At 39.9% G+C, this 26,789-nt stretch overlaps 1 protein-coding gene and 1 pseudogene across 8 annotated transcripts in view; one reads left to right on the top strand and one right to left on the bottom strand.

Annotated features, from left to right (window-relative positions):
• Nucleotides 1-26,789, top strand: part of RAD54L2 (RAD54 like 2) — a 127,148-nt gene that overhangs the window by 21,227 nt on the left and 79,132 nt on the right. The gene's annotated exons all lie outside the window — the stretch shown is intronic.
• On the bottom strand, nt 19,072-19,581 carry LOC140611327 (cytochrome c oxidase assembly factor 3 homolog, mitochondrial pseudogene; annotated as a pseudogene).

Below are 26,789 nucleotides of genomic sequence, written 5' to 3'. Positions count from 1 at the left end.
TTCTTCCATTACCTGTTTATCTCCTAAATAGTTCTCAGTTCTGGCCTTTCCTCTTTTTAACTGGCTCTATTTCCTGGTTTACTCCATCTTTGCATTTCTTCTAGCAGATTTTTCTCCCAGGCCATGTTTTTTGTATTTGTTTATTTTTTAATTAAAAAAAATTTTTTTAACTTAAATTCAATTTGCCAACATACAGTAAAACATCCAGGGCTCATTATATCATGTGCCCTCCTTAATGCCCATCACCCAGTTACCCTACCCCCCACCTACCTCCCCCTCTGCAACCCTTTGTTTCTTTCCCAGAGTTAGGACTCTCATGATTTGTCTTCCGCTCTAATTTTTTCCCACTCAGTTTCCCCTCTTTCCCTTATGGTCACTTTCACTATTTCTTATATTCTACATATGAGTGAAACCATATGATAATTGTCTTTCTCCAGTTGACTTACTTCACTCAGCATAATACCATCCAGTTCCATCCATTCCATCCATGTCAATGGTAGGTCCTCTCTGATGGCTGAGTAATATTCCATTGTGTATATATGTATATAAACACACCATATCTTCTTTATCCATTCATCTGTCGAAGGACATCTCAGCTCTTTCCAGTTTGGCGATTGTGGACATTGCTGCTATGAACATTGGGGTGCAGGTGTCCCGTCATTTCACTGCATCTGTATCTTTGGGGTAAATAAATACCCAGTTATGCAATTGCTGGGTCGTAGGGTAGCTCTATTTTTAACTTCTTGAGGAACTTCCACACTGTTTTCCAGAGTTGCTGCACCAGTTTGCATTCCCACCAACAGTGTAAGAGGGTTCCCCTTTCTCCACATCCTCATCAACATTTGTTGGTTTCTGTTTTGTTAATTTTAGCCATTCTCACTGGTGTAAAGTGGTATCTCACTGTTTTTATTCGTATTTCCTTGATAACAAGTGATGTGGAGCATTTTTTTCATGTGGTTATTGTGTGTTGGTCTTCTTTGGAGAAATATCTCTTCATGTCTTCTGCCCATTTCTTGACTAGATTGTTTGGCTTTTTGGGTGTTGAGTTTGATAAGTTCTTTATAGATCTTGGTTACTAGCCCTTTATCTGATATGTCATTTGCAAATATCTTCTCCCATTCTGTATGTTGCCTTTCAGTTTTGTCAACGGTTTCCTCTGCTATGCAGAAGGTTTTTATCTTTTTTAAAAAAATATTTATTTATTCACGAGAGGCACAGAGAGAGAGAGAGGCAGAGACATAGGCAGAAGAAGAAGCAGGCACCTGACAGGGAGCCCAATGTAGAACTTGATCCCGGATCCTGGGATCACACCCTGAGCTGAAGGTAGATGCTCAGCCACTAAGCCACCTAGGTATCCTAGGTTTTTATCTTGATGAAGTCCCAATAGTTCATTATTGCTTTTGTTTCCCTTGCTTTTATAGATGTGTCTTGCAAGAAGTTGCTGTGGGCAAGTTCAAAAAGGTTGTTGCAAAAAAAAAAAAAAAAAAAAAAAAAAGGTTGTTGCCTGTGTTTTGCCCTAGGATTTTGGTGGATTCCTGTCTCATTTTTAGATCTTTCCTCCATTTTGAGTTTAGCTTTGTGTAAGAGAATGGTCTAGTTTCATTCTGCATGTGGCTGTCCAATTTTCCCAACACCATTTATTGAAGAGACTGTTTTTTTTTTGTTTGTTTGTTTATTTTTTTTTAATGATTTTATTTATCTATTCATGAGAGAGACAGAGAGAGAGGCAGAGACATAGGTAGAGGGAGAAGCAGGCTCCCCGAGAGGATCCCGATGTGGGACTCAGTCCCAGGACCCAGGGATCATGCCCTGAGCAAAAGGCAGATGCTCAACCACTGAGCCACCCAGACGTCCTGAGACTATATTTGCATTGGTTATTTTTTCCTGCTTTGTTGAGGATTAGTTGACCATAGAGTTGAGGGTCATTTCTGGATTCTCTATTCTGTTCCATTGATCTGTGTGTCTGTTTTTGTGCCAATAGCATGCTGTCCTGATGATTACAGCTTTATAACACAGCTTGAAGTCAGGCATTGTGATGCCCCCAGCTTTGGTTTTTCAACATTCCTCTGGCTATTTGGGTCTCTTCTGGTTCCATATAAATCTTAGGATTATTTGTCCTAACTCTGTCAAGGAAGTCCATGGTAATTTGATAGGGATTGCATTGAATGTGTAAATTACTCTAAGTAGCATAGACATTTTCATAATGTTTATTCTTCCAATCCATAAATATGGAATATTTTCCCATCTTTTTGTGTCTTCCTCAATTTCTTTGATAAGTGCTCTGTAGTTTTTAGAGTATAGATCTAGGCCATGTTTTGAACTTAGAGTATGCTAAATACTGAGCTGAGTGGACCTCTACTGCTACTCAGTATTCTTTGTTGACTAGAACCCCAGGAGCCAAACCAATACTGGCTTTGGTTTCATATGGTATTTGAGCTTTTCAAGTACTGGTTCTCCATCATCACTTCTATTCATTCTCTGAAGCTTCATAGAAGAGCTTGATCCAAGATTGCAGAGCCTCTTTATGTCAGAGTACAGAGAAGGTGCATTTTTATTTTATTTTATTTTTATTATTTTTCAAAAGATTTTATTTATTTATTAGAGAGAGAATGTACATGTATGTGTGCACGTGGGGAGAAGTGGCAAGAGAGGGACAAGCAGATTCCATGCTGAGTGCAGAGTCTGTTGGGGGGCTCTACCCAATGACCCCAACATCATGACCTGAGCTGAAATCAAAAGTCAGATGCCTAAACCTACTGAGCTACCCAAGCACCTCCCAGAGAATTTTAGTAAAAGAACCTCTTGGTTTGTAAAGTCATGGTCTCTATACCTTCCTTCTACCTTCTACCACCCACCCCCCATCAGCCCCAGTGTGTTTATCAAAAATCACAAGGGTCACCAGTTAGAATGTAGTAGTACCATAGTATTTGCTTTATCATTTTGCTGAGAACGGTTTATTCCTTTTTAACTCTTTTCCATGTGTAAGCATTTGGTAGTACATTTAGTGAGTTTTAACTGATTGTTAAGTCTGCAGATAATGGAAGTATTGACTTTCCCTGACACTGGAAAACGCCCAGGTATGGGAGGATTAGTTACTAGGTGGTAGAGTATCAGCTTGTCCTCCATGATCATAATCCCTTTCCTTTCACTAATGTTCCTCTCAGTTCCCTAATTATACTATGGTTATTTTAGAATCTTCCTTAAAAATTGATTACAACAGCCCCCCCCGACCTTTACCTGTGGGAGATATGTTTCAAGAGCCCCAGTGGGGGCCTGAAGCTGCAGATAGTACCAAACCCTGTATATATTGTGTTTTCTTCTACATACATACCTACAATAAAGTTGAATTTTATAAATTAGATACGGTAAGAGATTAACAATAAAAATGATAGAGCAATTATAACAATATACTGTAATAAAATTATGTTAATGTGGTCACTTTCTCTCAAAATATCTTTCTGTATTGTACTCACCCTTCATGTGATGATGTGAGATGATAAAATGCCTGTGTGATGAGATGAAGTGAGGTGGATGACTTAGGCGTCGTGACGTAGTGTTAGGTTACCAGTGATCTTCTGATGATAGATCAGAAGGAAGACCATCTCAGATAAGGGAAAGATCACTCTACTTTCTGTCAAGTTTAGAGGCAGCCTAGAGGAAACACTTTTTGGAAAGCAGACTAAATAACTGATTCAGCTACTGATGTGTTTTTCGGGGTTTTGAGTCAGCTGGTGGTAATGTCTTTATCCTGGTGTTAATGTGTTGTATAGATAATAAATCTTCTGAAGTCTTTGAAGATGCTGCCAGGGCTTGGTAAAGACCCAGGAAATCTAGTCCAGGAGCATCCTTTCCAAAGAATGAAGGAATTTGTCTCTCTGCCTTACATAGGAAAACACATGCCTACAGTGGGCCAGTTAGTAAAATACAGTAGACTTTGAATCCTACGTTATATATAAATGAAGATGTGAAGTTTGTTATCTAGGACATCTAACCAAATATAAACAGAGCAAGGAGTTAGAAATGGCTAGATATGAGGCATAAGGGGTGTTCTTGGAGTATAAGGAGTGCTCTTGGAGTCTTCCTTTTTCAGGCACCTGGCTGGCTCAGTTGGTAGAACATGAGCATGAGCATGTATCTCTTGATCTCAGGGTATTGAATTCAAGCCCCATGTTGGACATGGAGTCCACTTAAAATAAAAACAAACTAACAAACAAACGTGGAGTTTTCTTTTCCTTTAACCCTCTAAAGAAGAGGCTAATTAATATTCTTAGGTTTTAGTACACCATGGATATTGGCTTCTTGTCTAAACCAGAGATAGCCTATTGAAGAAACTAGCCTAGATGCTCTCCTGTTTAATTGGCAAGTGTGGTCTTCCTTCACAGTGTGTTTATGTTAATCAAATGTTGATTCTTATTACTTAAAAAAAATCTATACATATTAATACAGTTGGCACTAATGTGAGAATTTTGTGAAACTTAGCATGCCTGTGGAAGGAAACTCAGCAGATCATATTGCCAGTAGTGTGTGTCCCCAAGTCACTGACAAAGGTGATTGAGGGTTGGGTTACCAGCTGGAATGATGTGATGAACCTCCACTTATCCAAGTTTCCATCATAAGAGCTGAAACTGATTTTTTAAAGGATTTTATTTTTATTATTTATTTTAGAGAGAAAGGGGTGGGGGTAGGGAGGAACAGAGGGAGAGGGAGAAGCAGATTCCACACTGAGCACAGAGCTCGACTCAGGTTTGATCCTATGACTCTGAAATCATGACCTGAGCCAAAGTTTGTTGCTCAAATGACTGAGCCACCCAGGTGCCCCAGAACTGCTTTTTTTGAAATTAATTTTTAATGCTGAAAAATGACTTTTAGGGGTGGCTGCCTCTCAGAACTTTTATTTATTATTTTGGGTGGTGGTTAATTATTGTTCATTTCATTTATTTCAAACATATAGAAAAGTAATCAGAATAATATAACAAAAAATACTTACGACCCTCCAGCTTTGTCATATCTCGATATTATATCATAATTCTGTTTCAGATATTCATACTTAAAAAAACAAACCAGAGTGAAGATATTTGACTTCTTAGTCACATTTACTTCCTTACCCCCAGAAGTAACACTCTGCTGAATTATATATTATTCCCATGCATGTTTTCCTTTCTTACTGCATGTATGTTTTCTTGACAATTAGATGTTTGTATATTTTAAAACTTTATATAAATGGATATTATCTTGTATTTAATTTTCTGTAACTTTCTTTTTCACTTAATATTATGCTATTGAAGTTTATCCATATTGATTTATGTTATATTCTGGTTCATTTATTTTTAAGTTGTGTTATAATATTCCATTAGGTGAGAGGACAACAATTGTGCATTTTCTTATTAATGAATGATGAATGATTGCTTCCCCCCCCCGCCCACTGATCCTTACAATGATACAATGTAGATTGCAAATTTCCTTGTATACCTGTTCTAGAATTTTTTAAGAGCAAAATTTATGATTCATAGGGCTGGGAATCTTTAACCTTGCTAGATATTTCCAATTATTCAAATGTGTGTGAAATGGTTTTTGGTCATTTGAGTTTTCTCTTCTAAGAGTTACCTAGTTGTATCTTTTATTTTCTTATTGGTTTTTAAGAGTTTCTCGTATATTGTGGATACTAATCCTTTTACTGGTCCTATGCTTGCAGATATCCCCCAGACTGTTGCTTATCTTTGCTTTGTTTATATTTTCATTTTTGATGTAGTGAAATTTATTGATCTTTCCCTTTATATTACATATTTTGTGCCTTGGGATTTTGATTAGAAGTGCGTGGAGTTTTTAGAGAAAGTTGACATTCTGTAATAGTGTCCATCTTAGAACATGTCAAATCTTTCTGATTATTTAGGTCTGTTTAAGTGAAGCATTACACTTTTTGCCACAAAAGTCTTACATATCTTTCCCTAGATTTATTGCCAGATAATTTATGGTCATTGTTACTCTTGTAGGTATTATTTTTAACATTATACTTTCTAAATGAGTGTTGACTGCGTATAGAAATAAGATAGATCTGAGGTGCCTTGGTGGCTCAGTCGGTTACGTGTCTGCCTTCAGCTCAGGTCATGTTCCTGGAGCCCTGGGATTGAGCCCTGCATTGAGGTCCCTGTTCAGAGGGAGTTGGCTTGTCCCTCTCCTTCTGCCTCTCCCCCTGCTTGTGTTTTTTTTTCTCTCTCTCTCTCAAATAAATACAAATAAAAAATATATTTTTAAAGATAGACCTTTCCATATTGTTCTTTCATCTAATTGCCTTACTAAACTTTTCTGTATTTCTTTTTTTTTTTTTTTTTAAGATTTTATTTATTTATTCATGATAGACATAGAGAGAGAGAGAGGTAGAGACACAGGCAGAGGGAGAAGCAGGCTCCGTGCTGGGAGCCCGCCGCGGACTCGATCCCGGGACTCCAGGATTGCGCCCTGGGCGCTAAATCACTGAGCCACCCAGCGATCCCCACTTTTCTGTATTTCTAATATTAGTTTACCTGTAGATTTTCTATGTTGAAATAATAGGATCCTCTATTGTTGACAATTTTCTTTCTTTGTTTCAGTCTCTATGCTTTGTGTGTGTGTGTCTTACTTGTTTGTTAGAATCTCTAACAACTCTGGGGTGCCTGGGTGGCTCAGTTGATTGAACATCTGACTCTTGTTTTAGCTCAGGTCCTGAGCTCATGGGTCTGGGATTGAGTCTTATGTTGGGCTCTGCGCTCAGTGGGAATCTCCTTGGGTATTCTCTCCCTCTGCCCCTTCTCCTGCTTGCGCTCACTCTTTCTCTCTCTAAAGTAAATAAATAAATATTAAAAAAAAGAATAAAAAAAAAGAATCATAGAAATATTGGTAGCATGCAGTTGTATCTTATTCCTGAATTTATAGTGTATGCCCCAGTGTCTCATACTAAATGTGTTATATGAACTGATTTTTTTTTTTTGAAACTGATTTTTAATGCCAAGAAATGACTTTTTGGGATGGCTGTCAGAATTTTTATTTATTATTTTGGGTGGTGGATTTTGGTAGATTCCTTTTATCCAGTCAAAGAAGTTTTCATCTAGTTTGTGAAGAGTTTGTTTGCTTTTGTCATCATGCATGGGTTTTAAAGCTTTTTTTTTTTTTTTTTTTTAAAGATTTCATTTATCCAGTCATGAGAGACACAGAGAGAGAGGCACAGACACAGGCAGCGGGAGAAGTAGGCTCCCTGTAAGGAGCCCAATATGGGACTCAATCCTGGATCCTGGGATCATACCCTGAGCCAAAGGCAGAGACACCCAACCGTGGAGCCACCCAGGTGTCCTGGTTTTAAAGTTTTTTCTGCCTCTTTTCAGATAGTATGTAGTTTATCTCCTTTAATCTGGTAGTTTTATTATCAGAAGTTTTTAGGAAACTAAAACTTTTGTTTGATTAATTGCTTATGTGTTTGTAATTTGGGGTTGTAAGCTCATCTTCAGTAATGTTTTATCTATGGGACTCATACGTGGCTCAGGTTGAGGTATGTCCCAGGGATGTGTTACATTTACTTCTTGGCAACTCGTATCTATCACTTGCCTGGCACCACTTTGGTTTAGTGGTTTTGTTGTTGTTAAAGATTCATTTATTTATTTATTTGAGCAGGAAGGGCTGAGGGAGGGGGGCGGAGAGAGAATCTCAAGCATACTCCACACAGAGCGCAGAGTCCAGTGTGGGGCTCCATCTTACGGCCCTGAGCTGAAACCAGGAGTTGAACACAGTTGAACTGTGCCACCCAGGTTGCCCCCCCCCCACCTTTTTTTAAGTAGGTTTCATGCCCAGTATGGAGCCCAATGTGGGGCTTAAACTCATGACCCTGAGATCAAGATGTGACCTGAGATCAGGAGTCAGATGCTTAGCTGACTGAGCCACTCAGGTGCTCCTGGACCATTTTAGTATTGATTAATTTCTTGGACCATGTAGACTGAATATTTTTTATCCTTCCTCCAAACAAGGTTGACATAAGCTTTTATGTTGTCTTCTGTATTGGTGGTTAGATTTTTTTCTACACCACTCTTTTCTGAGAGTATAGCTCTTTTTTTTTTTTTTTTTTAAGGAATTTATTTATTTATTCATGGGAGACACACACACACACACAGAGGCAGAGACAACACAGGCAGAGGGAGAAGCAGGCTCCATGTAAGGAGCCTGATGTGGGACTTGATCCCGGGACTCCAGGATCATGCCCTGGGCCGAAGGCAAGCCCTAAACCACTGAGCCACCCAGGAATCCTGAGAGTATACCTCTTTAAGTTCCTGTCTTTATGTAGAGGTTGCAGTTTTTCAACGTTTTCTTTCCTTTTCCGCTTCATTGAACCTCAAGGGATTATTTCTTATCTGACTTACACCTACCCAGAAGATTGGTACCCTCCTCTTCTCCTAGGACTGCCATAGGGTCAGCAAGAGTATTTGTATTTGCAGTTTGCCTTTAATTCTTGGTCCTTGGTCTATTCAAATTTTTTTGTGTGTGTGCAAAAACAGATGTGATTTAAAATGGATGTGTATTATACATAACTTTATCCATATTTCTAGGTGTTTTGCAGCAGGAGTATTTACAAGGTCTCCTGTCTGCCAAGGTACAAAGCAGAAGCAGGAAGCCCTTATCCAAATTGTTAGATGGACTTTATTCATTGTGGTGCTATGTTGTTGGTTTCTACTAGAAAGCTCTAGAGCTGTTGACCTGATATCATCTTCTGGTACTGTCCTACCTTCATGACTCTTGCATAACCAATATTCAAGTACTTACTCGCAGATAATAATTTTATAGGCTTTGGGGCAAAAGTGTAATCCATAGGGAAGCTGTAAAATATCACACTTAATCTTGGTTTTTATGAAATCTGAAATTTGAAATGGAATGTATCATAGTTCGTGATCAAGATAACTCCGCACTTAAAGGCATTTGTAAAATGATACAGGTTCTTTCCATACTTTTATGTTAGTGGCAGTTTTGAGCCCAAGCTCAAAATATGTATTATTATAATTTCAGTACTTTATTTATTGTAAAGAGTAACTTCAGTTAGTATAATACTAACATCTAGTCCAGAATATACAGAGGCACCCAAGTGGCTCAGTCAGTTAGGTGTCCAATTCGTGATTTTGACTCTGGGTCATGAGATCCAGCCCTTGTAGTTGGCTCCATGCTCATCAGAGAGTCTGCTCAAGATTCTCTCCCTTTGCTTGTACATGCATACGAGCGTGCTCTTTCTCAAATAAATCATATATATATATATATATATACACACACACACACACACATATACATATGTATATATATATACATAGCTGTATATATATATACACACAGACACACATATATGTATACACACACACACCCATATATATAGAGGCCTGCCTAGTATGTCATATCCAAACTAGTGCAAAAATAATTAATGATAATAACTTCATTAAGAACAACACTATCGGGCAGCTCGGGTGGCTCAGCGGTTTAGCACCCCCTTCAGCCCAGGATATGATTTTGGAGACCTGGGATCGAGTCCCTCCTCAGGGTCCCTGCAAGGAGCCTGCTTCTCCCTATGCCTGTCTCTCTCTCTCTCTCTCTCTCTCTACTCTCTATGTCTCTCATGAATAAATAAAAAAATAAATAAAAAAACACTATCTTAAAATGGGACATTTGGCATGTGATGACCCTTACTTGTCCAAATTGTTTGCTGTGGAAGCCACTGTTTTTTTTTTTTCTTTTTTTAAGATTTTATTTATTTATTCATAGAGACACAGAGAGAGAGAGGCAGAGACATAGGCAGAGGGAGAAGCAGGCACCATGCAGGGAGCCCGATGTGGGACTCGATCCCGGGTCTCCAGGATCACGACCCGGGCTGCAGGCGGCGCTAAACCGCTGTGCCACTGGGGCTGCCCTTTTTTTTTTTTTTTTTTAATCTTTATTTAATGGAATTAGGAGATTCTGGAACTACCTGTGACAGTAGTAGTTTAATAGTTTCTCAATTAGCTTGGCAGAATGGCAGCCTCTAGCCCTGCATTTCTAACTATGCCAGAGCCATCATTGTCTTAGCTGGGTTTTTTGTTTAGCTTCACTGTGATGTAACAGTGAGTCACACTCATTCTTGCATGCTGTGGTGAGCAGGAGGAAGGATTACCTCCTCATCTTGTCCTTTTTCTGTCACTCTTTTTCTCCTTTTTGTACATTTTTATTTGAGCCATGGTGCTGGGGCAATGTCCACTTGAGAACAAGCCACAAGAACAAGTAGCAATAACTAATTGTTGAGTAAATGATCAGAAGATTGGAACTTTCTTAATCTCATCCAAACACAGGCCTGGAGTCTCTGCCCTTGAGATTTGGCAGTTATCTCTAGGTGTTCCACTTGTATTCTTCACTCTCAGTCAACTAGATTATTCTAGGATGGTGGTTGCCAACTGTTGTAGGTCGGCATAGTAAGTGCTGATGGTGGCAGAGGCTTGTGGTTTAATTCCAGGGCAGCCTCACCCTGGTTTGAGAGAAACCATGTGGGTCTGGACTGTGCCCTTAACTGCATGAGGGTGAATGAATATCTTGGGCACCAGGGATCAAATAAGAGAGTGTGAATGTATTTAGGGCAAATGTTTAGTATAATTAGGGGGAAAATGCATTGTAAATTTCCTAGTGGGACAAAAATGTCATTTTCCATTTTTGTATTAGGGATGTAATTTTATTTTATTATTTTTTAAAAAATTTTATTTATTTATGAGACACAGAGAGAGAGAGAGAGAGAGGCAGAAACATAGGCAGAGGAAGAAGCAGGCTCCATGCAGGGAGCTCAATGTGGAACTTAATCCTGGGACTCCGGGATCACGCCCTGAGCCAAAGGCAGACGCTCAACCGCTGAGCCGCCCAGGCATCCCATGGGACATCATTTTAAATTAAGACTAGATTTGGGATCCCTGGGTGGCGCAGCGGTTTAGCGCCTGCCTTTGGCCCAGGGCGCGATCCTGGAGATCCGGGATCGAATCCCACGTTAGGCTCCCGGTGCATGGAGCCTGCTTCTCCCTCTGCCTGTGTCTCTGCCTCTCTCTCTCTCACTGTGTGCCTATCATAAATAAAAAAAAAAAAAAAAAAAAAAAGACTAGATTTGACTTGGTATTTGTTATTTACTCAAATGCTACAGATTTCTTTGGTGTCCCAAAATGACATTGATTCTTTCTGTTTTGGAGTCAGATAGTCTTATAGCTTCTTACTCTGCATCATTCTGTGAGGCATATATTTGTATTATTCCCATAATGCCTAGCATAGTGTCTTTTTATATCATATCTAGGTTTTGGACTGAATTCATCACTAACCTTTCTGCCTTTTCCTTTGACCATTCTTTCTACAAAATAACTGTCAGTTACTTTTTTCTTTAAAGTATTTCCTCAGACTTTTTTTTCATCTCAATCTGTGCCCTTTGTCCCCTCTACCAAGACAGTATCATGGCCATAAGATTCTTGTGTGAATTATCTTGGTTTCTGTACATCCTATATGGTGCAATGAAGTTACGGCTTGTTTTCATGGAATAAGCATCTTTATCTGAAGAGGGATGAGAGGTACCTGGTTTGGTGTGTGCATCTACTACACAAGCCATGTTCCAGTCTTTGAGAGATGGTCAACATCTGTTATCTTGTTTATAGAGATGAGGTTTTCCTGCAGGTCTTCTTCTTTTTTTCTTTCTTAAGATTTTATTTATTTGAGAGAGTGAATGCACATGAGAGAGAACATGAGTGGAGGAGAGGTGCAGAGGGAGAGGCCGACTCCCCACTGAGCAGAGAGCCAGACTCTGGGGCTTCATCCCAGGACCCTGGGATCATGACCTGAGCCAAAAGCAGATGCTTAACCCACTGAGCCACCAAGGCACCCCCTGCAGGTCCTCTTCTTACTTACAAAATCTGAAGCCTGAGTTTTGTCCAGACTCCATATGCTTTTCCCCAGAGAAGAGAGAAGTTTGAAAGAAGCAGTTTTTTTTTTTCTACTTCACTATATTGGCTTTAGGTCAAGTGTACACTCTTTTTTCCACTTAGTTTTGCTAATGTTCAGATATCACTGTTTTCATCAATACTCATGACCAGAGAGAGACATAGGGCAAGTGTACTTAAGTAAGTGGTTCAGTGGTATGAATTTTAAGCTCCTTATTTCTGTAATGCTGAAGTGCATGCATGCACATGCATCTGTGTGTGTGTGTGTGTGTGTGTATGTGTGTGTAGGAGCCTAAGAACTGAGCACAGGTTCAGTAACCTTGGCCATAAGTAACAGTGAAACATGTAATCTAGATAAATTACATAAGGCTCCTTAGAAGACTATTCAGATTGGACCACATCTATACAAAGAGGGAGGATGAGCTGGTGAGTCCAATTTCTACCTGCCTGTGGGGTGCTATTTGTTTATGATATTGACCAGACCTAGAGCCTTCCAGAGGGAACCCAGGTGAGACTTGCCTCAGAGATGATTCCAGCTCCTGCTGGGCTCAAGAGAAGAGAGAGAGAGAGGCCTATCTCCTACCCAGGACATCCTGTCTGCACATGGGGATGCTGGGAAGCTTAATTATAAGCCTTTTAACCCTACATTTTTGTGTCTTAAAGAAAAGGAAGTTTCATACTGATGTGTTACTAATTAACTATAGAGAATAGTCAGATAGGTAATCTTTCAATTCTGTACTTTGAAATAAGATTTTCGTACTCAAGTGTTTAAATCTTTGGAGAACTAGGAATAGATAATTTTATTCTCTTGTTAAACTGTCTTTTAGAAGATTTTTAATTTCGTTGTGTATTTCTTAAATGCTTCATGTGTAATTCCTAAAGGCATTTTCTTTTTTCTTTTTTTTTAAAGATTTTATTTATTTATTCATGCTAGTCACACAGAGAGAGGCAGAGACACAGGCAGAGGGGAGAAGCAGGCTCCATGCAGGGAGCCTGACGTGGAATTCGATCCCGGGTCTCCAGGATCGCGCCCCGGGCCAAAGGCAGGTGCCAAACCGCTGCGCCACCCAGGGATCCCGCATTTTCTTTTTTCTTAAAGATTTATTTATTTGAGAGAGAGAGAGAGAGCGCAGGCATGTGTATGCTTGTACACATGAGTAGGTTAAGGGGCAGAGGGAGAGAGAGGGGAAGCAGTCTCCCCCCTGAGCGGAGAGCCCAGACAGGGGGCTCAGTCTCAGGACCCTGAGATCATGACCTGTGCTAAAATCAAGAGTTGGATGCTTAATGGACTGAGCCACCCAGCACCGCCCCCCACCCCAAAGACATTTTCTTTGGGAAACATGATATTGATACAATACTATTGTATAATCTATAGTTCATATTCAGTTGCTTCAACTGTTGTCCTCAGGACTGGCTTTTATAGCTATTTTCTTCCCCAGGTCCAAGATCTAATCCAGGATCCCACATTGCATTTAGTCTCCTCTAATCTGAAACAATTTTTCAAGAATTATTTTACATATATGGTGGGGTGCACACAGTTAGCCCCACTATTCTTACCTTCTAGTTTGCATTCTAATCCTGACTTCCTCATGGCATTCTAGAGAAGGGTGCTGCCACTTTGAGAAGAAAGGGGTTGTATTTGAATAGGACTCATTTTTATTCTTCCACGTTTGGCAGCTGCTAATAGATTTGGTAGTGTAAGAGGGTGTGTTGTTGGCTAAGGGAAGTATCTAATAGACAGGTAATGGTTAGACTTTATATGTATTTTGAACTGCTTAAATTACTAATGATCCTTATTGGTTCTGTGAGTTTTCTCCTCATAATCAGTTTTTATCGTCCATTAGAAATACAGAAAAGAATGCATCTGAAACAGATTTGACTGATCTGTGGTTCTTTTCCTTTTTTGTGATTTGAGAGGTGAACCTAATATGGATTTTCATTTTTAATCTCTGCACCACTTAATAATCTAAGTCCACCAGAAATGTGACATTTAATAGTTTAAAGGTGCAGGTTACCTCTTGCATTGAAGTAAATACACAATTTATTTTTGTACATGGGAAGTCAAGAAACAGTGGATCTTCAGACTTTCTGTACTTTTCATATATAATTTTTTTTCTGTGATTTGTCACTTAAATCCTTGTGGCACTGGGATGTTTTCCAGTACCAGTAACCAATTCTCTGATTCTCCAGATACCGAGCAGGGATCCAACAATTCATTTCTGACACTATCTCGATTTAGCAGAGACCCTAAGGCTAAGGACGAACTCCTGCAAGACTTGCCCCTACTTCAGATGCCAGCTGCAAGTCCTTGATTACCCATACTTCTGACTGACCGTAAATCAAGAGTTCCGTGACTCTCTCCTTTGGCTCAGTAATTTCTTTCTTTTTTTTTTTTTTTAAAGATTTTATTTATATGTTCATGAGAGACACAGAGAGAGAGGCAGAGACATAGAGGGAGAAGCAGTCTCCTTGCAGGGAGCCTGATGCAGGACTTGATCCCAGCACCGGGATCACGTCCTGAGCCAGTGGTAGACACTCAATCGCTGAGCCACCCAGGTGTCCTTGGCTCAGTAATTTCTTTTTTTTTTTTAATAATAAATTTATTTTTTATTGGTGTTCAATTTGCCAACATACAGAATAACACCCAGTGCTCATCCCGTCAAGTGCCCCCCTCAGTGCCCGTCACCAATTCACCCCCACCCCGCGCCCTCCTCCCCTTCCACCACCCCTAGTTCGTTTCCCAGAGTTAGGAGTCTTTCATGTTCTGTCTCCCTTTGATATTTCCTACCCATTTCTTCTCCCTTCCCTTCTATTCCCTTTCACTATTATTTATATTCCCCAAATGAATGAGACCATATAATGTTTGTCCTTCTCTGATTGACTCATTTCACTCAGCATAATACCCTCCAGGTCCATCCACGTTGAAGCAAATGGTGGGTATTTGTCATTTCTAATTCCTGAGTAATATTCCATTGTATACATAAACCACATCTTCTTTATCCATTCATCTTTCGATAGACACCGAGGCTCCTTCCACAGTTTGGCTATTGTGGACATTGCTGCTATAAACATCGGGGTGCAGGTGTCCCGGCATTTCATTGCATCTGTATCTTTGGGGTAAATCCCCAACAGTGCAATTGCTGGGTCATAGGGCAGGTCTATTTTTAACTCTTTGAGGAACCTCCACACAGTTTTCCAGAGTGGCTGTACCATTTCACATTCCCACCAACAGTGTATGATGCAAAAATTCTCAACAAGATACTAGCCAATAGGATCCAACAGTACATTAAGAAAATTATTCACCATGACCAAGTAGGACTTATTCCCGGGACACAAGGCTGGTTCAACACTCGTAAAACAATCAATGTGATTCATCATATCAGCAAGAGAAAAACCAAGAACCATATGATCCTCTCATTAGATGCAGAGAAAGCATTTGACAAAATACAGCATCCATTCCTGATCAAAACTCTTCAGAGTGTAGGGATAGAGGGAACATTCCTCAACATCTTAAAAGCCATCTACGAAAAGCCCACAGCAAATATCATTCTCAATGAGGAAGCACTGGGAGCCTTTCCCCTAAGATCAGGAACAAGACAGGGATGTCCACTCTCACCACTGCTATTCAACATAGTACTAGAAGTCCTAGCCTCAGCAATCAGACAACAAAAAGACATTAAAGGCATTCGAATTGGCAAAGAAGAAGTCAAACTCTCCCTCTTCGCCGATGACATGATACTCTACATAGAAAACCCAAAAGCCTCCACCCCAAGATTGCTAGAACTCATATAGCAATTTGGCAGCGTGGCAGGATACAAAGTCAATGCCCAGAAGTCAGTGGCATTTCTATACACTAACAATGAGACTGAAGAAAGAGAAATTAAGGAGTCAATCCCGTTTACAATTGCATCCAAAAGCATAAGATACCTAGGAATAAACCTAACCAAAGAGGTAAAGGATCTATACCCTAAAACTATAGAACACTTCTGAAAGAAATTGAGGAAAACACAAAGAGATGGAAAAATATTCCATGCTCATGGATTGGCAGAATTAATATTGTGAAAATGTCAATGTTACCCAGGGCAATTTACACGTTTAATGCAATCCCTATCAAAATACCATGGACTTTTTTCAGAGAGTTAGGACAAATTATTTTAAGATTTGTGTGGAATCAGAAAAGACCCCGAATAGCCAGGGGAATTTTAAAAAAGAGAATCATAGCTGGGGGCATCACAATGCCAGATTTCAGGTTGTACTACAAAGCTGTGGTCATCAAGACAGTGTGGTACTGGCACAAAAACAGACACATAGATCAATGGAACAGAATAGAGAATCCAGAAGTGGACCCTCAACTTTATGGTCAACTAATATTCGATAAAGGAGGAAAGACTATCCACTGGAAGAAAGACAGTCTCTTCAATAAATGGTGCTGGGAAAATTGGACATCCACATGCAGAAGAATGAAACTAGACCACTCTCTTGCACCATACACAAAGATAAACTCAAAATGGCTCAGTAATTTCTAAGAATGACTCTTAGAACTCAGGAACATACTTTGATTATGTTTACCGGTTTATTTTAAAGGATGTAGATCAGAACAGCCAAATGGAAGAAGACGCCTAGGGGATGCATAGGGCAAGGTATAGAGGAGGGGTGGCATGGAGCTCAATACCTTTTCTAGTTGTGCCATTCCCCTAGTATCTTGATGTGTTCACTGACCTCAGAAGCTCTCTGAATCTAAATGTTCAAGAGTTTTTATAGAGCTTAATCTCCAGCTCCCCATCTCCATCTTGGGAGGTTGGTGGGTAGGGCTGAAAGTGCCAACCTTCTAGACTCAATCTTTCTGATGACCAGTCCCATCCTGAGGCTATCTGGGGGCCCCACCCAAGTCACTTCATTGGCACAAATTCAGGTCTGATCAAAAGGAGGCTCAGTGTAAACAGCAAAAGACACTCTTGTCACTCAGAAAATTCCAAGGATTTTGGGAGCTCTGCCAGGAACCAGGGGAAAAGACCAAATACATTTTTGTTTTGTACCACAAGCACCATAGGGGTCTGCACCTGACTAATATTACCATTTATTTTAGAACTGAGAGAAGCAGAGCCAGAAGAGTTTACCTATGTTGGGGCACCTGCCTGGCTGGCTTCATTGGTAGAGCATGCAACTCTTGTTCTCAAGGCCATGAGTTCAAGCCTCATGTTGGGTGTGGAACCTACTTTAAAAAAAGAAAAAAGATATTAAGAATTTACCTATGTGTTTAAGAGCTAAGCACACGGAGTGCCCAAGTCACTTGGCAAAGCCAAAGTGAAAAACTTGAGTAACCATGTAAAAACAGTCATGTTAGTATGTTGTATTTTTTTCCTGTAGAATATTTTGGAAATATGAGTATATGTCATAAAATAGTAGCCCTACATTAAAACTTTTGTCTGTAATAGATGCCATTTTAGGAAAAACCATAGTATGTAACCTGTATACCATGTAGTTACAGCTATTTTAAAATGAATGACAATTGGAACTCAAAAGTGATCCATATCAACTCGGAAAATTGTGTTTATTGTTTGTATTATAGAAGGATTTATGTAGAGTTTCTGCTATAGTCTTATTTTTAAAAGCTTTGGTTTGTCGAAATGCTACTGGCTTAGAAGTTTTCAGGATTGTGTCTGGTGGATAGGTTGACTAGATACAGAGAAGTCTTCACCAAAGTTGGTGCCTAATGTTTGCAGGGCTCTCATGCCTCATCCTCTATATTCAGAGATTCAGGAAACTTACTTTCTTCTTTTTCTTTTCTTTTTTTTTTTTTAATCACCCTCACATTATACTGATGGTGTGTGTTTATGATTGAGAGAGAGAGGGAGAGGATTTTTCAGAGCCCATGTCCCTCTGAGGAGCAGAGCCTATATCACACAGCCTTCTCGTAGCCAAAGCTGTCACTCTGCTTTAGCTTATATCTTCCCAACACGATTGTTTATCACCCTCTTTCTCCCTTTTTTTTCCAGCTGACTCCATGGAGAATAAAATGAGTTTTTAAAATTTGCTTCCCTCAGTAGCAGCCTTCTAGAGTTTTATTCCTACTTCTTCAAAATGCCTGGGACTGATCCTGCAGGGATATGCTGCTCAGTGACCTCTTGGATGAAGGACCTAAGTTAGGGAAGCTTTGGGGGCAAGCACAGGGAACCTCAGCCCTTGACCATTTTATTTATTTTTAAAAATGTTATATTTATTTTTAAAAATGTTTTATTTATTTTTAAAGATTTTATTTATTCATGAGAGACAGAGAGAGAGAGAGAGAGAGAGAATGAGAAAGGCAGAGACACAGGCAGAGGGAGAAGCAGGCTCCATGTAGGTAGCCCTATGTGGGACTCGATCCTGGGATTCCAGGATCATGCCCTGAGCCAAAGGCAGGTGCTAAACCGCTGAGCCACCCAGACATCCCAACCCTTGACCACTTATTTAAAGTGGCATGTGGATAGCAGAGATTCCATAGCAAAAGTAAAAATTTGACTTTGGAAATGTAATATTAACTTAAGTCACTGGGAAAGTTTGCCCTTGATGGTTAATTATATTTATAAAATAACCCATGTATATCATTAATATATTAGATTAATCTTGTACTTTTTGTTTGAATACAGAATGGAGCTGTTTAAATATTTATGTTATTCATGTAATGTGGTTCTGTTTGTTACATTTTTTAAAAAATGCTAATTTTTCTTTATGATACCTGAAAATAGGGACTCTAAGACCATAGATCTCAAACACTTTGTTCTTAAATCCTTTTATACTTTAAAAATTATTGAAGGATCCCATAAAGCTTTTGTTTATATGGTTTATAATGGTCAATGTTTACTGTGTTAGAAACTAAAACAAAAATATCAATTTCTTTAAAAAAATTATAAACTCTTTATTTATTAAAACATAATTTTTTTTTTTTTGGCTCCAAGAGAGGTGACTCAGTTTATTATTCTCAACCTAACTCCATCTTTCCCACTTCAGGCTCCAACATTATACACAGCTGCCACCTCCATAACAGTTAAGCCCCAGGGAGGTAAAGAGGGTAAACCGCAAAGTCTGAAAGCCTGAGAAAAGCCAAGGTTATACAGCTCTCAAAAAATGAAACAAACTACAAGAAGGGCTCAGTGGACACAGTTTGTGTAAGGTGGGCAATACTCCCTTGACCTGGCCAAATGCAATAAATTCTTGGGCTCACTCATCGTTCAAGGTTGAGGCCATCAATGCTGTGTGCAGGCTTGGATTTCCACAGGGTCACCGGGCATCATCCACCACGTGAAAGGAGCTCCAGCGGGTTGGAGACGTGCAGTGTCCATCTGGTTCAGGGTCCTGATGCCCTCGCGAGGGCTAGGGCTCGGGCAGCTTTGGCCTCATCCTCTAGCTCATCTAGGAAACGCTCCTGGGACACGGAGTAGAAGGTGTAGCCATAAATAGCTAACACCACAGCCCTGATGCCCAGGCTGGTCAGGATGTTCTGGGTCCGCCTTTGCGGCAGCCTCTTCTGCCACTTGGCGAGCTCCACTTGCCGCATGAACTGCAGCTGCGCGGGAGTCAGCTTCTCCCGGGTCGGGTCAATGCACTGAGCCACAGGGGCCTGTCCGCTCTTAGCATTGAGAGAGTCACCTGCACCAGGCACTGCCATGTTGCTGCTCCACCCTTCGTAGTCCAAAACATAAATAATTTTTAATAAAAAATAACTATATTTTCCAAAATGAAAAAATTAGGAGTAGAATTGTTTTACAGATTTGAAAATTTGAAAATGTCTGATTGAATAGAGACAGATTCTCAGATCTGCTTCTTTATGTCGTGACTTACTGTTTTGTTGACTTACTGTATTGTTGAAGCAGATGAAGAATGTAGTTGGAAAAGGGAGGACTATGTTAATAGCCTTTTCAGATAATTGTATTCTTTGATGCTGTACCATCACTCTGACTAGTGGTAGTTTCAAGATTAATTGTAATATGGAATTTGAAATTATATCAAAGAACTGTTTATATTCTGTTGCATTAAAATCTATTGGTCTATCTTGCACTTTGAATGACTCTTTAACCTATGCATGATTTTTACTTTGTGGCTGCCTTGAAAGAGTCTTGAGGATCCCAGGGGTCCCTGGACCACCCTCTGAGAACTGCTGTCATAGAATCTGGAAGATGAACTTGGGTCTATCTCCTGGGTAGTGTAAAAGGGATGATGGAAGCTGAGGGAGAACTGATTTGACCAAGGTTGTGCAACTAGTTTCCCATAAAGCATGGCTAGAATTTAGATTTCTTGACTGATTCTATAAACATGGCTCCAGTTCCTCGTTGTGCTTGGTGCTGAGTCCCTGGACCTGGCTTCACTGCATTGCCATTTAGAGAGAGTTGTCTCCTGTGGCCCTGCTCCTTGGAGTCCTGAATGTTTTGTTCACCTTCTCTTCCTTATTCTGTCTTAATTAAGGTCCATATTGCCAGAAGTCTCCTTAGATTTCCAAATAAAATATTTTGAGCTGTGTCACTTTCTAGCTCTGTGGCTGCGGCTGTATGTATTAAATGTGTTTTTAAGTAACTGAAAGATAATCAAAAGGCATTTGGACTACATATATGTGTCAGGTTTTTCTCTTGCCCAGAAAAGGTGTTTTGAAATAACTTAAGAGATCCATAGTGGATCTCTCAGCAGGCTGGAAGAATCCTTTTGATACTCTGTGAGTACTGGAAATGGACTAAACTTTTTTTTTTGTAAGTCTTTGAATTATATAAACTGCTTGAATAATGCAATTTCTTTGGATAAGTGTTGCCTAAAGTTTTAGACTGAATGTTTTCATGCTCTTAAGGCTTTCCCCCCTTGTATATTAGCATAAATGCATGGTTTTGTTTATATTCTTAATGGAAAAAGAAGTGTGTGTGGCACTCGGCTGTGGAATTGCTTTGAGATAATTTGAGGAAATTTAATACAACTCAAGGTCACCAAAATTAATGAGGACATGGCAGTTTAGAATAGTTTCTTTCTTTCTTTCTTTTTTAAGATTTTATTTATTTATTCATGAGAGACAGAGAGAGAGAGGCAGAGAGAGAAGCAGGCTCCATGAAGGGAGCCCTATGTGGGACTTGATCCCGGGACCCTGGGATCATGACCCTGAGCTGAAGACAGATGCTCAACAGCTGAGCCACCCAGGCATCCCTTGGAATGGTTTCTTTTATATCAAACACAGCATCAGGATGCTGCTGAGGACCAGAAAGACATCTCTGAAATTGCATGGGCTGCCCTGAAGGGGGGAGGCAGTATGTGCCACATGAACTGTGTGTTTATGATTTGAGTGTAGACTCTCTAAGCATGGTCTGCTTTGTGAAGACTTTGCAAGTATGTGTTTGTCTTTGTGTTTTTCTCTTCTGTGTATTCTCTTCCCCAGGGTTGTGTCTTAGGGCTGTGCCCGCATGATTAATTTCACTGATTCTTGGCTAGGCACTGCTTTATAGACAGGTGTCCATGTTTTTGAACTTAGCAAATCAGAGGAACCTTTTTCTTCATCTTAAGATTGAAGGTCTTAGGATTGAAGATGGAAGGCAGTGTGGCAGGATACAAAATCAGTGCCCAGAAATCAGTGGCATTTCTATACACAAACAATGACACTGAAGAAAGAGAAATTAAGGCATCAATCCCATTTACCATTGCACCCAAAAGTATAAGATACCTAGAAATAAACCTAACCAAAGAGGTAAAGGATCTATACCCTAAAAACTACAGGATACTTCTGAAAGAAATTGAGGAAAACACAAAGATATGGAAAAATATTCCATGCTCATGGATTGGAAGAATTAATATTGTGAAAATGTCAATGCTACCCAGGGCAGTTTTCACATTCCATGCATTCCCTATCAAAATACCATGGACTTTCTTCAGAGAGTTGGAACAAATAATCTTAAGATTTATGTGGAATCAGAAAAGACCCCGAATAGCCAGTGGAATATTGAAAAAGAAAACCAGACCCCGAATAGCCAGCATCACAATGCTGGATTTCAAGTTGTACTACAAAGCTGTGATCATCAAGCTGTGTGTTTTGTGGTACTGGCACAAAAACAGACACATAGATCAATGGAACAGAATAGAGAACCCAGAAATGGCCTTTCAACTCTATGGTCAACTAATATTCGACAAAGCAGGAAAGACCATCCACTGGAAAAAGGACAGGCTCTTCAATAAATGGTGCTGGGAAAATTGGACATCCATATGCAGAAGAATGTAACTAGACCATTCTCTTATACCATACACCAAGATAAACTCAAAATGAATGAAAGATCTAAATGTGAGACAAGAATCCATCAAAATCCTAGAGGAGAACACAGGCAACACCTTTTTTGAACTTGGTCACAGCAACTTCTTGCAAGATACATCTATGAAGGCAAGAGAAACAAAAGCAAAAATGAACTATTGGGACTTTTTAAAAAATTTTATTTTATTTATTCATGAGAGACACACAGAGAGGCAGAGACATAGGCAGAGGGAGAAGCAGGCTCCACGCAGGGAGCCTGACACAGGACTCGATCCTGGGACCCTAGGATCACACCTGGGCCAAAGGCAGGCGCCAATCTGCTGAGTCACCCGGGGATCCCCGAACTGTTGGGACTTAATCAAGATATAAAACTTCTGCACAGCAAAAGAAACAGTCAACAAAACTAAAAGACAACCTAACAGAATGGGAGAAGATATTTGCAAATGACATATCAGATAAAGGGCTAGTATCCCAGAACTATTAAGAACTTATTAAACAAAGAAACAAACATTCCAATCATGAAATGGGCAAAAGACATGAACAGAAATTTCACAGAGGAAGACACAGACATGACCAACAAGCACATGAGAAAATGCTCCGCATCCCTTGCCATCAGGGAAATACAAATCAAAACCACAATGAGATGCCACCTCACACCAGTGAGAACAGTAAAAATTAACAAGACAGGAAACAACAAATGTTGGAGAGGATGTGGAGAAAGGGGAACCCTCTTGCACTGTTGGTGGGAATGTGAACTGGTACAGCCATTTTCCAAAACTGTGTGGAGGTTCCTCGAAGAGATAAAAATAGAGCTACCCTATGACCCAGCAATTGCACTGCTGGGGATTTACCCCAAAGATACAGATGCAGTGAAACTCTGGGACACCTGCACTCCGATGTTTATAGCAGCAATGTCCACAACAGCCAAACTATGGAAGGAGCCTCGTTGTCCATCGAAAGATGAATGGATAAAGAAGATGTGGTATATGTATACAATGGAATATTACTCAGCCATTAGAAGCAACAAATACCCACCATTTGCTTCAACGTGGATGGAACTGGAGGGTATTATGTTGAGTGAAGTAAGTCAATTGGAGAAGGACAAACATTGTATGGTTTCATTCATTCAGGGGATATAAAAAATAGTGAAAGGGATTAAAGGGGAAAGGAGAGAAAATGAGTGGGAAATATCAGAGAGGGTGACAGAACATGAGAGACTCCTAACTGGGAAACGAACAGGGGGTGGTGGAATGGGAGGTGGGCGGAGGGAAGGGGTGACTGGGTGATGGGGCACTGTGAGGGGCACTTGATGGGATGTGCACTGGGTGTTATACTATATGTTGGCAAGTCGAACTCCAATTAAAAAATATACCACAAAAACAAAAAGTTAAAAAAAAAAGATTGCTATAAAGAGCTGGAAAGGGATTGGCTGTGGGTTTCTTCATAATTACAGCCTCCTTTAGTAAACCCAATATATTAAACTATAGACATTAACATATTACTTAGAGATTGAATATTTACTTTTCCGAGTGGTTCTTTTTAGAGCTTCTTTAAATAGCTAGTTCTCCAGTTTCATTAAAATAGAATTTGATTCCCAGAATTTGCTTTGTAGGAATACGGGTCCTCATTAAGGTACAGCATACCCATAATCTCTCCTAGAGTTCCTATTCCCTGGAGATTGAGACAGAGTTTTACATGGGTTGAGGAGCAAATGAGGGAGATGCATTTTTGCCTTACCAACTTTTTTCCTTATGTCTGCTTAACAGTTCTACTGAGAGTTAATTTCTTGAATCAGGGCTGCCTTCTTTGTGTTTGAAAGACTGTACTGACTTGGAAGTGTTCGTATGTGTAGGTGGAGCTCCATAGAGACAGAATGTAATTGACTGCGATGCTGCCGGCCAGGATCAGCTTTTCCCCTGCTGTTTTCCCTTTGTTACTTTCTTGAAAGAGATCAGTAACAGCAAAACCTGCCCCTTAAGTAGTTGGTGTGATTCTGAAGAGTAAAGAATTCATTGTGTCATCTCTGTAAAGAAATTTGGTGGTTCAAAGAAGGTAGGGAAAGAAAATAACCAATTTTGGTGGGACTTAAGAAATCCATCACTTCTAGTGTATTCTCCGTTTTGGGCATCTGATCACCTGGGTATTGTTTTATTTATTTTTTTTTTTTTAAAGATTTTATTTATTTATTCATGATAGTCACACACAGAGAGAGAGAGGCAGAGACATAGGCAGAGGGAGAAGCAGGCTCTATGCACCGGGAGCCCGATGTGGGATTCGATCCCGGGTCTCCAGGATCGCGCCCTGGGCCAAAGGCAGGCGCCAAACCGCTGCGCCACCCAGGGATCCCTGGGTATTGTTTTAAAGTGTCCTGGGTTTTTGTGTGTTTTTTTTTTTTTAATTTAAATTTTAATTTATTTTTTATTCATGAGAAACTCAGAGAGAGAGGCAGAGACATAGGCAGAGAGAGAAGCACGTTCCATACAGGGAGCCCGATGAGGGACTTGATCCCGGGACTCCAGGATCACGCCCTAGGCAGAAGGCAGATGCTCAACCACTGAGCCCCCCAGGCGTCTCCAAAGTGTCCTGTTTTTAAAATGTTTTGAGTAGGAGTCTGGACCAATGTCTCATATTCTAATAGTATGTGTGGTTGTTGATGTTTAAGTGATATTTGCTTCTATCAGGAGCTTGGGGCTGAGGTTTTTGAAGATATTAACTGGGGGCTTACAGGAGGCGTCTCCTTGTTGCTGTTTACATCTAAGTGATTGTCATTCTTTCACTACTACACAATTTCTTCTCTAAAATGACAGGCATTCAGATTACTTAAAGGTACTGGCTAATTAAAAATTGTCCTCTAAAAGCTACTCCATAATCAGGCAAACACGCTGTAAGCAAAACACTTATCTCAAGCAGTGTAGGATGAACCAGAGGGGTTATGCTGATTACAAACATTGACTTCCACACAGAGTAGCTGCTGTTGAATTATCATCATACACATATTCAGAATAAATTTCACTTCCAAAGCTGATGACATCTAATTGATTTACTGCTTCCTTTCTAAAACTTAATGAACTTAAAGACATAAGATAATTATTCCCTCAGAAATTTGGAATATGCTTTGTTATTCAGTGAATACATTAGTTATATTAATTTGTATTTGTGGAACACCTTTCTTTCCTCTGCCTTAACACCCTTTGTAGGTGTTTTTGGAAGTATGCTATTAACGAGAAAATTTAAATTTTATTACTAAATCATATTTCAGCTGTTTTTTTTGCTTTCATTTCCTTGAGAGGCTAAGTACATGATCCATCAGTACACACAACATTCGTAATTCCTATGGTTGTTAACTAAACAGTCTTAAATTTAAATTCTAGTTTTCCAGAACTCTAAGGATTCAGTTTACTTCATTTTGTTTCTATCTTCTTAGGAGAATGTAAAAGTTCTGTTTCAAATTGTGTCTGGACCTTAATAAGAGATTTCAGTTCTGGAATAGTTTTTGTGTTGAATAATTAGAGACTTGTGTTTTGGTTTTTATTTTGGGAGAAGGGAGGAATTTTAGGATAACCTGATTGTGGATGTGGTTGTCTGTAGCAGTTTGTCTTAGAAAAGATTATTTATTTTGTGCTCCTCCCCCACATTTCATTATGGAAAATTTGAAATATATAGAATAATTGAAATAATTGGTCAGTGAATCTTTATGTTAACATTTTGCTAATGTTTGCTCTATGACAAAGCAGTTTGTCTAGCTTTCTCTTTATCTTGTTGTGTTCCCTCTCAAGGAGAAATGACCTTTATAGCTAATAGTAAAGTAGAGCAAGTGAGAGAGACAGACAGACATGCGTACTACCTGGCACATAGTAGACATAATAGAGCAAATTGACAAATGAGGGAGTGAATGTGAATGAATGAATGATCTGAATAGGACATGCTTCCATCTCCAGGATACAAAGAAACAGTTCCCACTTAGTCCCCTGCCCTTAGTGGTTTCTTTTGGGTCTGCAGTTGAGAAACCACAGAAGGCAAACCACTTTGCCGGGTAGCCCATGTGAAGGTCAGCATGGTCAAGTATGGTTACTGGAGTTCAGAAAAGGGAATTGATTCCAGAAGACTAGGGGCAGTTGACCAAGACTTCTTGGAAGAAATGGAGCTGGAACCGGGATAAGAGATAGGGCAGGGCCTCAGAGTAGAGATGGTTATAGGAGCCTGAAGCTCCCCACATACTTAGGAAGAATGGCAGTGTGGTGCCTGCTGGATGCCCTCCATCCAGGTGATAGGAGAGTGTACTATCTTCTAGGTGGTGCACTAAGGCAGCTCCAGGCAGGACCCACTCCCTGTTCCCTGAGTACTCTCAGTTACTCTCACTCCAGGGCTCTGCCCTTGCTGCTCACTCTGCCTGGAACACACTCCCTCCAGATGTCTGTGTGGCGCCCTCTGGCCTCTGATCTCCTTCTGGCATAGACCAACCCCCAACATAATTTTTTGTGCTTCCTATTGTGTCCCCAAAGCCTAGTATAGTGTCTGTGATTAAATATCCTTAATGTATATATATATGTGTATGGATATATCAAGATATGAAGAATTGGTGCTCAGGAAATTGAAGGAATGAA

The sequence above is a fragment of the Canis lupus genome, chromosome 19 (genome assembly GCF_048164855.1).
Source record: "Canis lupus baileyi chromosome 19, mCanLup2.hap1, whole genome shotgun sequence".
Taxonomy (NCBI): Eukaryota; Metazoa; Chordata; class Mammalia; order Carnivora; family Canidae; genus Canis; species Canis lupus.
Note: the sequence above shows the minus strand (reverse complement) of the source record. Positions and strands in the feature narration are given on the sequence as shown.